The sequence below is a fragment of the Pleurodeles waltl genome, chromosome 10 (assembly GCF_031143425.1).
Source record: "Pleurodeles waltl isolate 20211129_DDA chromosome 10, aPleWal1.hap1.20221129, whole genome shotgun sequence".
Lineage (NCBI taxonomy): Eukaryota > Metazoa > Chordata > Amphibia > Caudata > Salamandridae > Pleurodeles > Pleurodeles waltl.
The window spans coordinates 900675515-900690513 of record NC_090449.1 but is presented as its reverse complement, the minus strand read 5'-3'; the positions used below and the strand labels follow the sequence as shown (position 1 = coordinate 900690513).

At 45.2% G+C, this 14999-nt stretch overlaps 1 protein-coding gene across 2 annotated transcripts in view; it reads right to left on the bottom strand.

Annotated features, from left to right (window-relative positions):
* Positions 1–14786, bottom strand: part of VPS50 (VPS50 subunit of EARP/GARPII complex) — an 880308-nt gene extending 865522 nt beyond the window's left edge. The window contains exon 1 of one of the 2 annotated variants that reach the window (XM_069211661.1): positions 14652–14786. The gene's annotated coding sequence lies outside the window, so the exon portion shown is untranslated. The remainder of the gene's footprint in view (positions 1–14651) is intronic. The other variant, XM_069211662.1, reaches the window with a different exon arrangement.
* Positions 14787–14999: the final 213 nt, after the last annotated feature.

Below are 14999 nucleotides of genomic sequence, written 5' to 3'. Positions count from 1 at the left end.
GCAAAACTAGGGAGCTTTACATCTTACAGCTAAGGAATGCTGTTGTTCACATTCACACATGAAAGCAGGTTACATAAAGAAACTGCCAGATAGCACAATGCTGTTAGTGTTAAATGACATTGTGCGATATGCTATTACACAAATAAGCAATAATCTGCTCTTAATCGACCTTGGAATGGGTACACAACGAGTTACCTCTGTTGGTTTTCAAGTCACCTACAATGAATTTGTAGATTCAGACAGTAGTGGTGTTAACCCAGTAAACTGTGATACCAGGGTTTGACATTTCCACAAAACTAAAGCTCATCATCTCAAAGGCTAGATTTCCCCATTAAAAAAAAAAACGTTGAGGAATGCGTTTACAAAATGTATATTGCCCAGTAGTAAATGCCAGCTATTTGCTAAGATGTCAGTCAAGTTGTCAACCAACACATTTACATAATGTCTCACTCGGCAGGTCAAGTGAAAAGTATGCAACTGGGGTGCAAAAGTACGATATGAGGATTTCTACGAATTTGCAGGACTCTGTAGGTAGCTCATTTCTCTGCCACCGCTTAGCAGTAAATAATATCTATAGCGCTATTTTAAAATAATGGTGACAGGAGTTCACAGACCAATACACATTCATATTCTTGTAGAAACATGTGCACCCAGTGCTCATCTGTACCTGCTTTCACTCTGTCCTAGGTTAAGTCTGAGGATCAACATTTCCCAGTACAATTTAATGTTAACCCCTTCGCTGCAAGGCCTTTTCCCCTCCTGTGCCGAGCCTTTTTTTGGCTATTTGGGGTAGTTCACGCTTAGGCCCTCATAACTTTTTGTTCACATAAGCTACCTATGCCAAATTTGCGTCCTTTTTTTCCAACATCCTAGGGATTTTAGAGGTACCCAGACTTTGTGGGTTCCCCTGAAGGAGCCCAAGAAATTAGCCAAAATACAGTGACAATTTCTTTTTTTTCAAAAAAATGGGAAAGAAGGGCTGCAGAAGAAGGCTCGTGGTTTTTTTCCCTGAAAATGTCATCAACAAAGGGTTTGCAGTGGTAAGATCACCATCTTCCCAGCTTTCAGGAACAGGAAGACTTGAATTAGAAAACCCTATTTTTCAACACAATTTTGACATTTTACTGCAACATACCCGATTTTTACTATTTTCTGTGCTTTCAGCCTCCTTCCAGTTAGTGACCGAAATGGGTGAGAAACCAATGCCGGATCACAGAAAGCTAAACATTTCTTAAAAGTAGACATAATTCTGAATTCAGCAAGGGGTCATTTGTGTAGATCCTACAAGGGTTTCCTACAAAAAATAACAGTTGTAATAAAAGAACACTGAAATTGAGGTGAAAAAACCAGCCATTTTTCTCCACGTTTTACCCTGTAACTTTTTCCTGCGATGTCAGATTTTTGAAAGCAATATACAGTTACATCAGCTAGACTCTTCTGGTTGCGGGGATATAAAGGGCTTGTAGGTTCATCAAGAACCCTAAGTACCTAGTGCCAATAAATGAGCTGCACCTTGCAATATGTTTTCATTCTATACAGGGTATACAGCAATTCATTTGCTGAAATATAAAAAGTGAAAAATAGGTATAAAGAAAACCTTTGTATTTCCAAAATGGCCACAAGATAAGGTGTTGAGAAGCAGTGGTTATTTGCACATCTCTGAATTCCGGGGTGCACATACTAGTGTGTGAATTACAGGGCATTTCTCAAATTGACGTATTTTCTACACACTGTCTTACATTTGGAAGGAAAAAATGTAGAGAAAGACAAGGGGCAAAAACACTTGTTTTGCTATTCTGTGTTCCCCCAAGTCTCCTGATAAAAATGGTATCTTATCTGCATGGGTAGGCCTAGCGCCCGCAACAGAAAATGCCTCAAAACACAATGTGGACACATCACATTTTCACAAAGAAAACAGAGCTGTTTTTTGCAAAGTGCCTAGCTGTGGATTTTGGACTCTAGCTCAGCCGGGACCTAGGGAAACCCAGCAAACCTGCGCAGTTTTGAAAACTAGACACCTAGGGGAATCTAAGATGTGGTGACTTGTGGGGCTCTGACCAGGTTCTGTTACACAGAATCCTTTGCAAATCTCAAAATCTGGCCAAAAAACACTTTTTCCTCTCATTTCGGTGACAGAAAGTTCTGGAATCAGAGAGGAGCCACAAATTTCCTTCCACCCAGCGTTCCCCCAAGTCTCCCGATAAAAATGGTACCTCACTTGTGGGGGTAGGCCTAGCACCCGCGACAGTAAATGCCCCAAAACACAAATTTGACACATCACATTTTCACAAAGAAAACAGAGCTTTTTTTTGCAAACTGCCTAGCTGTGGATTTTGGCCTCTAGCTCAGCCGGCACTTAGGGAAACCTAGCAAACGTGCGCAGTTTTGAAAACTAGACACCTAAGGGAATCCAAGATGGGGTGACTTGGGGGGCTCTGATCAGGTTTTGTTACCCAGAATCCTTTGCAAACCTAAATATTTGGCCAAAAACCACTTTTTCCTCTAATTTCAGTGACAGAAAGTTCTGGAACAGAGAGGAGCCACAAATTTCCTCCCACCCAGCGTTCCCCCAAGTCTCCCTATAAAAATGGTACCTCACTTGCGTGCGACTTGTGTGGATCCCCCAATGTTTTCTTACCCAGAATCCTCAGCAAACAACAAATTTAGCTAAAAAATCTCATTTTTCCAACATTTCTGTGTGGGATCACCGCACTGGGACAAATTTCATATCACCCAACGTTCCCCTCAGTCTCCCGGTAAAAATGATACATCATTTGTGTATGTGGGCTAAGTGCTTGTGAAAGGGAAGAGCCAAAAACATGTTGATTTTGAGGGGGAACTAAAGGAGGTCCAAAAGGGCAGTTTGCAAAAAAAAACATTTTTAGGCTGACAAGTGCAGGAGAATCATTATCGGTATAGATGAGACAATGCTGGGTGGTAGGAATTTTGTGGATTCCTGCAGATTCCGGAAGGTTCCATCACAAAAACGTGGGAAAAATGTGTGATTTGCAGCCAAGTTGGAGGTTGGCAGGACATTGTGGGGATGAAAATGGTGCGGGGTGCATGTGAAACACACCACCCTGGAATCACCCAGATGTTTAGTTTTCAGGTGTGTCTAGGTCTTGTGGATTTTTCCACGTCAGCGTCCCAAAGTCCATAAAGTGCAGCCCTCACCATTCAAAGTGGGACAATTTTGAGAGTTAGCCAAGCTCTCATGGCCGAAATGTAAAACCAAATCCCAAAATAATCAAATGTCTTCTTGCTTGCTGTGGGATAAGATGTTTTAGAGTGCTGGGGAGAGATGAAATACTGTTTCCCCCTTCAGTTGGGGTAGGGGCATAACCAGGCCCTTACTGGTTGGTAGCCACCATCCCAATATTTTTTTTTTTAATTCCCTTGCATCTAGTAGACTTTTGCCCCCCCTGTGGTGTGGATCAGGGGTAATTGCCCCATCTGCCCACTGGTGGGCAGAACATCTTTGGTCCCATTTATTTGGGGTGGGGGTATGGCATACACACACACCAATCCCTGGTGCCTAAGTGGTGTCTACCCCCCGGGGGCAGATCGGCCTAACAGAAATACGCCGATCTTCCACCAAGGGGAGCAGAAATGGCCAAAAATAAATTCCCCCCACCAGGGGAGCGACCCTTGCTTAAGGGGTCGCTCCCCAGCTCTAAAAAACAAAACAAAAAAAAAAATGATCCCTGGCGCCTAGAGGTTTCTGCCCTCCCTGGGGGCAGATCGGCCTAACAAAAATCAGCCAATCTGCCCCCAAGGGGGGCAGAAATGGCCTAAATATTATTTGCCCCCTAGGGAGCAACCCTTGCCTAAGGGGTCACTCCCAACTCTAAAAAAAAAAAAAAAAAAAAAAAAAAAAAACACCAGAAAAAACACCAAAAAAACAAACAAACAAAAAGCTCCCTGGCGCCTAGTCGGCCTAATAACAATAGGGCAATCTGCCCCCAGTGAGGGCAGAAATGGCCTAAAATAAATTTGCCCCCCCAGGGGAGCGACCCTTGCGTGAAACTGGCGCAAAAAAAAAAAAAGATCCCCTCATGCCAGTTTCTTTTGAAAAAAGAAATCCCTGGCGTCTAGTGGGCATTTCAAAAGCCGGATCGCTTTATGATCCGGCTTTTGAAATGCTCTGAGAGACTTCAAAGGGAAGGAAATTCCTTTCCTTCCCTTTGAAGCCTCTCAGGGCCCCATCACATGATCGGAAGAGAAATGCTTTGCATTTTTCTTCCGATCTTCCAGCGCGATGGAGAAGTGGACTCTGATGAGATCAGCGCGCAAATGCGTGCTGACGTCATCAGATGTCACTGGGGGGATGGGGGGGGGGGAAGGGGGAGTCGGGGGTGGAAGGGGAAGGGCTCCCCCTTCCATCCCTGCCTTAGGGAGGTGGGAGGGAAGCCGCTCCCTCTGAGCTCAGTGCCGAGGACGTAATGGTTACGTCCTCAGCACATGAGCACTGTGCCGTAGGACGTAACCATTAAGTCCACGGCACAGAAGGGGTTAAAGCACCTAGCAGAGCGGCTCCATAGAGAGGGGGACAAATCGGAGAAGCTCCTTGCATGGATATTGAGACAGGAACAGGAACTCCCCCACTATTTTGCAGGTCCACACACCAAATGGGGCCCTTGTAACTAATTGTCATGATGTCCTGCGGGTATTCATGGAACACCTTTGTGGAGTGTATAGTGCTGAGTTGGCAGGTCCACCTGGGCGGATAGGGGATTACCTGGATGGAGTGGGGCTACCCTGGCTAGTCCCTGAGCTTGTGCAGGACTTGGGAGAGTGAGACAGACCTGGAGGAGCTGAGAGTATCAGGCCCTGAGCAGATCCAGAGGTCCGGGTGGGGAAGGATTTCCTGCAGAGTTTTACCAAGCTTATTCTGCCACTCTGAAAGAAAAGTTGTTAGAGGTTTTTCGTGAGGCTCGGGACAGTGGGGTACTACCACATATGATGAGGGAGGGTGTTATGTTATGTGTCTGTTGCCCAGGCCTGGGAGGGATGCGGTCGACCCATCTTTGTACAGTCCCCTCACAATGCCCAATACTGACTTTAAAATATTGTGCAAAGTATTGGCAACAGGTCTGTCCACACGGTGGTCCACAGCTAGTCCATGAGGATCAATGTGGCTTTATGCCAGCACGTTGTACCACTCTTAGCATTCGTAGGTTCACTCATGTATTGCACGAAACGATGGGCTGTGCTTCCGAGTTGGCCTTGGTATCATTTGACTTGGAAAAGGCGTTTGATACTGTGGAGTGGCCATATCTTATGGCGGTGCTACAGGGAATGGGATTTGGTCCTGCTTTTTGTATTTGAGTGCGCCTTTTGTATACCAGCCCTTCAGTTCGAGTTCGAATCGCGGGAGACTTATCAGGGGAGTGGGAGGTCGGAAGGGGTACAAGGCAGGGCTGCCTGCTCTCGTCAGTACTATTTGCCCTTGACATTGAACCGTTGGTGATTCTGCTGCGCAGGCAGATGGAGCGATGGGGGTGGATTAAGATTGGTGACTCTACCCACATTCTCTCTTTTTACGTGGATGATGCGTTGATATACGTCCAAACACCTGCCTGGGTGGTGTCAGTCTTGATGGGGCTCCTTGTGACCCTTGGCACGGTCACGGGCCTCAAAGTTAATGTTGGGAAGTCGCTCCTGATTCCAATGGGCAGGTTAGTGTGGGTCCTGCTGATCGGTTGCCAGAGCTGGGCCTTCGCTGGGAATTAGAAGGTTCTAGATACTTGGGTATGTTGGTGGCATATACAGAGGAAACATATAGGGCCTCATTACAACATTGGCGGGCGGCTACCGCCGCCCGCCAAGCTGTAACCGCCGTGCGCCCGCCAATGCAGCCGCACTCCCGCGGTGCCCATTTGGACATCCCCGCTGGGGCGGCGGGCGGAAACCAAGTTTTCTGCCCGCCGGCCCAGCGGGGATGTTGGCCGCAACATGGGAGCCGGCTCCAAATGGAGCTGGCGGTGTTGCGGCCGTGCGATGGGTGCAGTTGCACCTGTCGCGCTTTTCACTGTCTGCACAGCAGACAGTGAAAAGCTGCATGGGGCCCTGTCAGGGGCCCCCTGCACTGCCCATGCCAGTGGCATAGGCAGTGCAGGGGCCCCCAGGGGCCCCACGACTCCCCGTACCGCAAGCCTTTTCCTGGCGGTTCAGGCCGCCAGAAAAAGGCTGGCGGTCGGGGACTCGTAATCCCCTGGGCAGCGCTGCCCTGGCGGATTACTACCGCTGGGGCCATTGTGGTGGAAAACCGCCTGCCCCGGCGGTGCGACCGCGGCGCTACTGCTGCGGTCAAAATACGCCGGGAGGCACTGCCAGCCTGTTGGCGGTGCTCCCGTCGTTTTGGCCCTGGAGTTTTAATACCGCCAGGGTCATAATGACCACCATAGACGCTTCAATGAGGATAAAGTCATGTCTAACCTCGATGGGTCAGTGGCATTTTGGAGTCGACTGCCCCTGTCTGTGACGGGGAGGGTAGCTGTGGTGAAGATGTTTGTTTTCCCGCGTTGCCTTTATCTGATTCAGAATGCCATATTCACGGATCCGTTCCTTCTTTTTCCGGAAGTTAGACAGTTTGCTTATCTCCCTGGTCTGGGCCGGATGTCGTAGCAGGGTGACATTGTCGGTTCTTAAACGGGATATGGAGGATGGTGGTCTTGCCCTGCCCGATATGGAGCATTACTGTTATGCGGCCCATTTACAACATGCTGCGCAATGGCTGACAGCATCAGACAACTGGGAGAAGAGGTAGTTCTTGAGTATGTTAGGTGGTGATATCTTGGTGCAATTATTGATGAAGGATGATCAACCGAGGGAATTCCCTAATTGGTGAGGCGTTTGTGAGTAAAGTGCTGGGTAGGACGCCATTTGAAAGGGAGCTGTGCATTCATGGCCATCTACGCTGATATGTCTATGGATCGTTGGAGGGCCAGGGGCTCCCGGACTGGCGGGGATCTTTACCTCAGGGAAGTCATCATTGAGTTCCCAGAGGCTCAGGAAACTTTTGAGGTGAGGCTGGGGCAGTTTTTGCAGTATGCCAAGCTGGAAAGTGTGGCGCTGAAGGTTTGGGTTGAATTCCCAGCTGCCCTGCAGCCATCCCGATTGTTGGGCAACGTGCTCCTTTGGGGAGAGGGGGGGGGGGACACCTCATCGCATTATTCTATAAGCTGTTGAAGGTGATCAGGTGTTGCCCCAGTGTGTGGCACGTGTTGCATGGACGAGGGAGTTGGAGGAGTCAGTAACAGAGGCTGATTGGGCACAAGCGTGTATGCTGATGAAGAAAGGGTCCACCAATCACAGATTTAAACTGCTCCATTTTAACTTCCTGCACCATACATATGTGCCCCAGGGCGCCTTAATAGAATAACTCCTGACAGGGATGCGAGGTGCACGAGATGTGGGGAGCTAAGTGCCATTTTTTTGCACTTAGCCTGGACATGCGGAGGGGGTTCGGGAATACTGGGAAAAGGTAGTTCTTAAGATAACAGAGGGGACTGGCATAGCGATACCCTTGACCCCGAAGGCCTGCCTTCTGGGAGTGGTACCTAGACCGAAGGGACAACGGATACAACACAAAATGGCCCAGTTGGCATTAGTGCTAGCCAAGAGGTGAGTGACCATATGCTGGATGAGTGCTCAGGTTCCCTGGAAAGCATTGTGGCAGAGGGATCTCCTTAAATAGGAAGTAGAGGAGGAGATGCATATGTGTAATAACCGCAAGGATGGGGGGCCTCGGAGGCCATCGCGCTGTGGGGGTCCCTACTGCACATCTTTACAGAGGAGAATGAGCATGACTGTGGACGGCCCTAGTGGGGGGGGGAGTGATGTGTGGACACTGTTATAGTGTTTGACGTTTGATACTAATGTCACTGGGTAGTCCTCCTGTGAGTGGTTGATGGGTCACCTGGGCATCAATGTGCCATGACATGCGGGGGACCCAGTTCTGGTGGAAATGTGATCTAGATTGTATGTATTGCCCTTGCTCATGCTCAGGCCTCTGAGATTGTCCTTTTATTGAATTGTCGAAATGCACTGCTGGTTATGTTTTTGTGTTATGGTACTGTTAAATCATGACTGATACCAGATGTGATGAAAATACCAATAAAGAAAGTAAAAAAAAAATAAAAAAATAACACCAAGCAGTATTAAATCAGGACAAGTCAAAATCATACCCTTATCGTGCCATATGTAGATACAAAGGATCAATGTCTCTGTAGTTGGAGATGGTCATGAATATCTCTACAGGGTAGAACCAACGTAGGTTTAAGGGATCTGAGTTTGTTCGGACTGCCCCTTTAATATAAAGAGTCAGTCCAAACTTGTGAAAGAGAATCACTTTGGTAGGGGGTGGATGGTAAATTGGAGTGAGAAAATATGCATATTGTTTTTTTAAATACTCCATGGGGCCCTGCTTAATTAGATCATCTGAATTGTCTGTCATATGTAAAGAGGTTTATTCAATTTTTGGGCGGCATTCTGTAGAAAGAGTTCCTTTTTCTACCATTTTTTTTTTATTTTCTTTGGGAGGAATGGTGTCAACACATTTTGGGTAGCTAAAGCTTTTCTGACACACCATGAAGCAATGGAACATTTAATTACTGTTTTTTAAAAATTCCCTTGATTTTACCTAATGTACTTGACAATTGGACTGCAAAAATACCTATTCGGCTCTATTTTTCAAAATATTCTTGGGGATAACTCTCTGGAATTGGACTCTAAATCACAAGAAGGCTCTGGAGGAGGTCAATCGAGGTTGACGTCTCATGAAGATTCTGGTGAGGGCAGCTTAAGGCTGGGCCATCAACGCAGCAGCCACAGTTAAGAAAAAGATGTTCTAAAGAGAAGAAAGTGTTAGTAAATTCCATGACCTAGCTGCTGCAAGATATCCTTGATGACGTTTGGAATATGAATACAGGTTCCATAACAGTATTGTAAAGAAGAATGGAAACTGATGAAGGCCATTGCTTTTATGGGAATAAGGAAAGGGACTGTTTGAAAATGGTCCTCACATTAAAAGAAAGACAAGAAAAACAGAATTCAAAAAGCCTGATTAATGCTTTGTGGATATTCCGGAAAGGAAAAAAGAAGATATCCCCATGAAAGACTTTCTAAACAAATTAATAATGGAGTGCAGATTTGAAAGACTTTCGGAAATGTTTCTAGATTTGAAGTTTGCTAGGGTGTACATAATCGCTTTTCAGAAACCAAAGAAAGACAGTCTCACTCGTTCCATCATATCTCACTTCATAAACTTTAAAATTGAGGGCTATGGATAAAGGAAAAAAACATCTTATAGTTATACTAAGACCTTTCATTTGTAACTGCACATAGAGTGAAGGGAAGTTGAGGCAGATTTCGATCAATGAATTTAAAGCGTCAAAGCAACAAGCACAGTTAATCTAACAGGGGCACTAGAAAGTCAAACAAAACGTGCATTTCAGATATTCAATGAGGTTACAATCCAAAACTTTCTGGAAGAAACCTGTAAAAAATACTTGAGAAATGTTTGTGGAAAGTAACTAATCGTTTTGTGATGTACACACAAAGAGACATCAATGGGGAAATCAGCAGGGGGATTGATGTACACACTAAGACATTAACAGGGGGAATAAGCAAAGTTGGGAGAAGTTAGCGGCAGGCAATGAACATAAGGAAAAGGAGTGTAAACGTAGCTTAATTGTCTTGGAAAAAAAACTGCACTTGGACTTTCTTTTGCAGACTCAAGCCGATCATAACCATCAGCAGATTAGAACGGTAACTATCTTGTTGAAGTGGGAGAGACCTGAGGACCACAGCCTAAATAAGGAGTTACTGGAAAGAAGAAAAAGGGGTCAAGTACAATGTGTATGGGGGGTGAAGCAGGGAAGTGTAGAAGGAAATAAAAACAAGCACTGACAAAGCCAATAGGTTTCGCCTTCACGAGTTGGTATAATGGTTACTTTTATTTTTTTATGTTGAGTATATGCCACAAAATTAAAAGCAAAAAAAAGAGCATACAGCCATTTAAACATGGCCACCATGCGCTTACATCAAAACTTTTAAAATTAAAAACATTCACTTATGTCACACTTTTGCTCGTAACATTTATTAAATAACACGCCTTTAAGTTTTACCATACATTTTATTAATATTTGTCAATAAGAGAAGAATAAAGCACCACCTAAACAACTACTCAAGTTGTAGGCAGCTACCGTGCAATGTCACTTAAACATTTTATGACAGTAACTTTAACAAGCATTTGCAATACAATATGTCTTGCATTTTCTTGAGTTAGAGATATTGGCATTGTAAATTCATTACTGAACTTTTCTTTCCAAATAAATTGGTCAACCCTGCCTCATAATTTCATCTTTTCCTGCCATATAATTCCAATGGCCCAGCATTTAACTAAAGCACTTCCATTTACCTTATTCCTCTACCTTAAAACATATACAATTATCATATAAACAATTATCAGAAATAAACTTTTGTTTTGGCATTAGAGTGTAATGTTCAAAAAACAAGAATAGCATTTGGGTCGAATTGAAGGGTGAAAGGAAAAAGGGAGCCAGGAGTAAAAATGGATACAAGTGGCATAGTAACGGTGTCATGGCCACTGGAGTAAGAAAGGAAAATGGTTGACTGCAATTTTGGTAGGAAAATACAGCAGTAATTAGAGTTGAGTGAGGTCCATAGGTCTCTGGGCCCCGGTGCCACTGCACCTGTTGCTCCATGCATTACTAGGCCTCGGGAAAAGAGGAGCAAAAAGAATACAACAGACAAAAGGATGAAAGAGAAGGGGATGCAAAGAAATAAAAGAAAGAAGGGAAAGAAAGAACGAGAAAATGAAAACAACTAACAGAAGAAATCGAGAAAATGTGTGAGACAAAAAAAAAAAAGGAATGAAGCTAGCGAACGAAATATAAAGAGGGAAAAATGATGAAGTGTGAAAAGAAACCGAAAAATGAGCAGAGAAAAAAGAGAGATGGCGAGAGAAACAAGCCGCGAAAGAAGGAGGGCATATATATATTGACACATTACCCACAAACACACAATGGGAGAACCACTTTGACACTTCGGGTCCAGACAAGTAACTTGTCGCTTCCATATCAGATGGGAAAAAGAGGGATTTATAGTAAAACGTGAATTGACAGGTAAACATAAGAAAAACACCACAGAAAGGAAAGAAGAAAGATCTAAAGAAAAAAAAGGACGCATACAGAGTTAAAGGATAGAGCAAATAAAAAAGACAAAGAAAGAATGAAGGCCCGATGGAGAAAAAAAAAGTGAGGAATGAAACAGGGAAAGAAATAACCGAGTTTTTGCAAGTTAGAAAAGGGAGGTGGTAGCAAGAGGACGAGGGAAATAAAAAAATAAAAATAAAAAAAAGGGAGAGGAGTAGATATAAACAGTTGAAAGAAAAAGCAAAACTGTTAATGTGTGGATTTTAAGAGCTGGAAAGAGAAAAGTGGGGGAGAAAGAAAAACATTGAGATTAAATAGAGTAAAGGAAAGAAGGGAGTGAGATAGGTGAAACAGACCCTCCCAAATAAAGATGGCAGCTAACAATAGATTTAATTGTCTCCCCCATGTCCTCAAACAGACGTCAGTGTGTGGAACAGCAGGGGGCATTGCAGAAGGTGCATTAGCAGAGGTGTATGTGAACCCCAAAACAGCAATATTGGGGTGCTTCAGATCAGGATTGGGGCTATAGACAGAGCTGTCCCCCAGCCCAGTGCTGAAATAACAGAAAGGCAATGGGGGCAGAATGTGAAACGAACGGTGTGCCGTGTATTTCCTGGTACTGGAATAATGGGGCACTGCAAGTTAGGGGTGAGGTGCATTGACAGAGTTGTATGTGGGCTGCAGTGCTGGAATAGTAACGGGCACACAAGGTCAGAAGCGAGGTATGTTAATGGAGCTACATGTGGAACCTAGTATTGACATGCCAGTTTTGCCAAGTGTAAGCCTGGAGTTGCCCTGGTGAAGTTGCGAGTGGGGCCAGTATGGGAGTGGCACTGCCTCTAAACCACAGAAGCAAGGACTCCTGAGGGACGAGTTTGTGAGTCTTAGTACCGAGAGGAAATGTGCACTGAATATTAGAATTTATGGATTCTGGCAGAGCTGTGGTGGTTCCCATCCACAGTGGCGTTGAATGTTAGACGTGAGGTGCACTGGCTGAGCTGTTTGTCTCTTTTGAGTTCAGTATTGGCTTGGCAGTGGGACTGAATATTAGAGTTGAACTGTATGTGAGCGGGGTCCCAGTATAGGAAAGGAAGTGACCTTGCTGGGGTAGAACTGAGGTGCACTGAAGGAGCCGCACCCGAGGTCCTAGTACTGGAACAGCAGAGTGTACTGACTGTAAAATCTGAGGTGCTCTGGCAGAGAGTGTGTGTGGTTCTAGCATGGCTGAGGGGCTTCAAGTGTGTGAAATTGGGTGCACTGAGGGAGCTGCGTCTGAGGTCCCAGTACTGGAGAAGCAGTGTGTACTGACTACGAGAACAGAGGTGCTCTGGCAGACAGCATGTGTGGGGTTCCTGGCACTGGCACGGCTGAGGGCTTGCCTTGTGTGAACTGCAGTGCACTGATGGAGCTGCGCCCGAGGTCCCAGTGCTGAAGCAGCGGAGTGTACTGACAGCTAGAACTGAGGTGCTCTGGCAGACAGCGTTTGTGGAGTCACTGGCACGCTTAGAGCTTGGAGTGTGTGAACTGAGGTGCACTGACGGAGCTGTGCCCGAGGTCCCAATACTGGAGGAGCAGAGTGTACTAACTAAAGGAACTGAGGTGCTCTGGCAGACAGCGTGTGTGGGATTTCTGGCACTGGCACGGCTGTGGGCTTGCAGTGTGTGAACTGCGGTGCACTGACAGAGCTGCGCCCAAGGTCCCAGTACTAGAGGAGCAGAGTGTGCTGACTGCAAGACCTGAGGTGCTCTGGCAGACAGCATGTGTGGGGTTCCTGGCACGGCTGAGGGCTTTGAGCGTATGAACTGAGGTTCACTGGTGGGCCTGCGAGTGGGATCCCAGTATTGAGCAGAAGTGGGCACTGTCTCTAAGGATTGTGGAGCCCTGGTAGGGATTGGTGCGTAGGCTATCAGCAATTACAAGCAATCCTCCACCCTTGCTCTCAGCACACCAGCAGGCACACTTTGTAAAGAAAATCCAGGCCAAGAAAGGGCAGGAGCCAGGCAGCTCAGAGAGGGTGCAGAGAGTCCATAAATGCCAAATGTGACCAAGAGAACAGTCTGATTTATAGCCTTGTTTACAGCTAAGGTCAGAGAAAGCATGCTCTGTGAATGAAAAGGGAAGCTTCCCTGGACAGGAGCAGGAAACAAAGTAAAAATAAAAAGTCAGACAAGATAAACCAGATAAACAGGACAAAGCGCAATTATACAGTAGTTGGTCCCTGCTCCTACACAGAAGAAGGCAGGACAAAGAGGCATGACTGACCACTAGCAAGCAAGGATTTTTAAATGACACAGAAACTAACAAATGAAATAGCTGGAAGCCCACAGAAGAAATTTACAAGTGGTCGTACACTCCCGCTTGACCTAAAAAGGAGATGGAAAATGAATCACCCTTTAACTGGCAACTCAATGTGCAGTCAAAATCAAGTCACTCTTTAAATTTAAAATAAGATACATTAAATAAAACAGCTTGAAGCAGATTTGTCACTGAAGATAAATGAAATATTGTAGGCAGGTGTGAACAATGTGCACATACTCAAAGGGAATGAAACCAATGGGTTATGTGTGCTGGTTGATTCCAATGTAATGTGCTATCTACGGTGGGTGGAAGCTAAATGTGAATTACATTTTGAACGACTAAAGGATGAAGCCTGCAGACAAAAAAAAACCTCCGCTGTATGTATATTATGTACTTTTGTTCACAAATAGTCCAGCGAGCCAGTTAAAAGGGGTCTCAAAGGCCAAAGCTAAAAAAAGACTGGATTATACGTAAAGGCGTGGAGAATAGCAGCTAGTCAATACTCAATGAATTTGAACGATCAGCCGGCTATTAGAAAGAGAAACAAGCTTGTATCAATGCTAGAGATAACAGAAGGCATATTTTTGAATGTACTTTCACCCAAAGTTTATAGAGGCGAGTGATCCAGACAAGTGACAGCCATTAATCAGCAATTTTAAGGTAAAGCAGGGAACTACTCCAGTGATTACTCAAACACCCTGCTTCAATAATTATCCATTAAGATAACTTATGTAGGTCTTCAAAAACATACATTTGTCAGAAACAAGAAAAAAATCTACATTCGACATGGGGGAGAGATTACTGGCTTGCAAAGAGATGGAGTGCAAGCATCCAAGGAATCCTGGCTACCTCCCTGTAAGCATTACAGAGCACTGTAGTACGTACTGCTGTCTGCAAGATTCCTAGATGACTCCAATTCACCACAGACGCTGTGCTCCTATTTAACAAAACGGCACATTAAAGGAGTTGGTGTCTTAATTCATCCAATTTGATTAAACTAAACACACCTAAAGATTAATTGACCAAAGAAAGGTCAAGAATTAGATCACTGTGTGGTTGTGACATAGAATCATCAGGTAATCCTATCAATTGGGGAAATTGCACTGCGATCAAACATGCACTGCGGTGGTGTTCAACTAATATTTATGCGATGACCAACGGTCCGCTACTTACACGGACCCTCCGTAAATTCCGCGTTATGCCCGTCTTCCTTGGGTGATGTCATTTGTCCGTAATTTTAACACTTCCGGGTTGCATGAAGGCCAATCCAACAGCTAAACATTATGGTAGAATCATCTGTGAGTGGGCGGTACTGCGAATGTGTAAAATGACCTAGGATTGGAGAATTGAGGCACCCAAGCCAATCCTAGTGCACTATATATAAATCCGAAATGCTAATTGGCTGTGGAGTGTACACGTGCGTTTATCTTATCCGCAGAAATACAGTCATCGGGTGTCGCGCCTCTTGTTTACGAACGGGGCCAAGGTGACGCCATAGCCAGTTCCACCGATGTAGTTTGA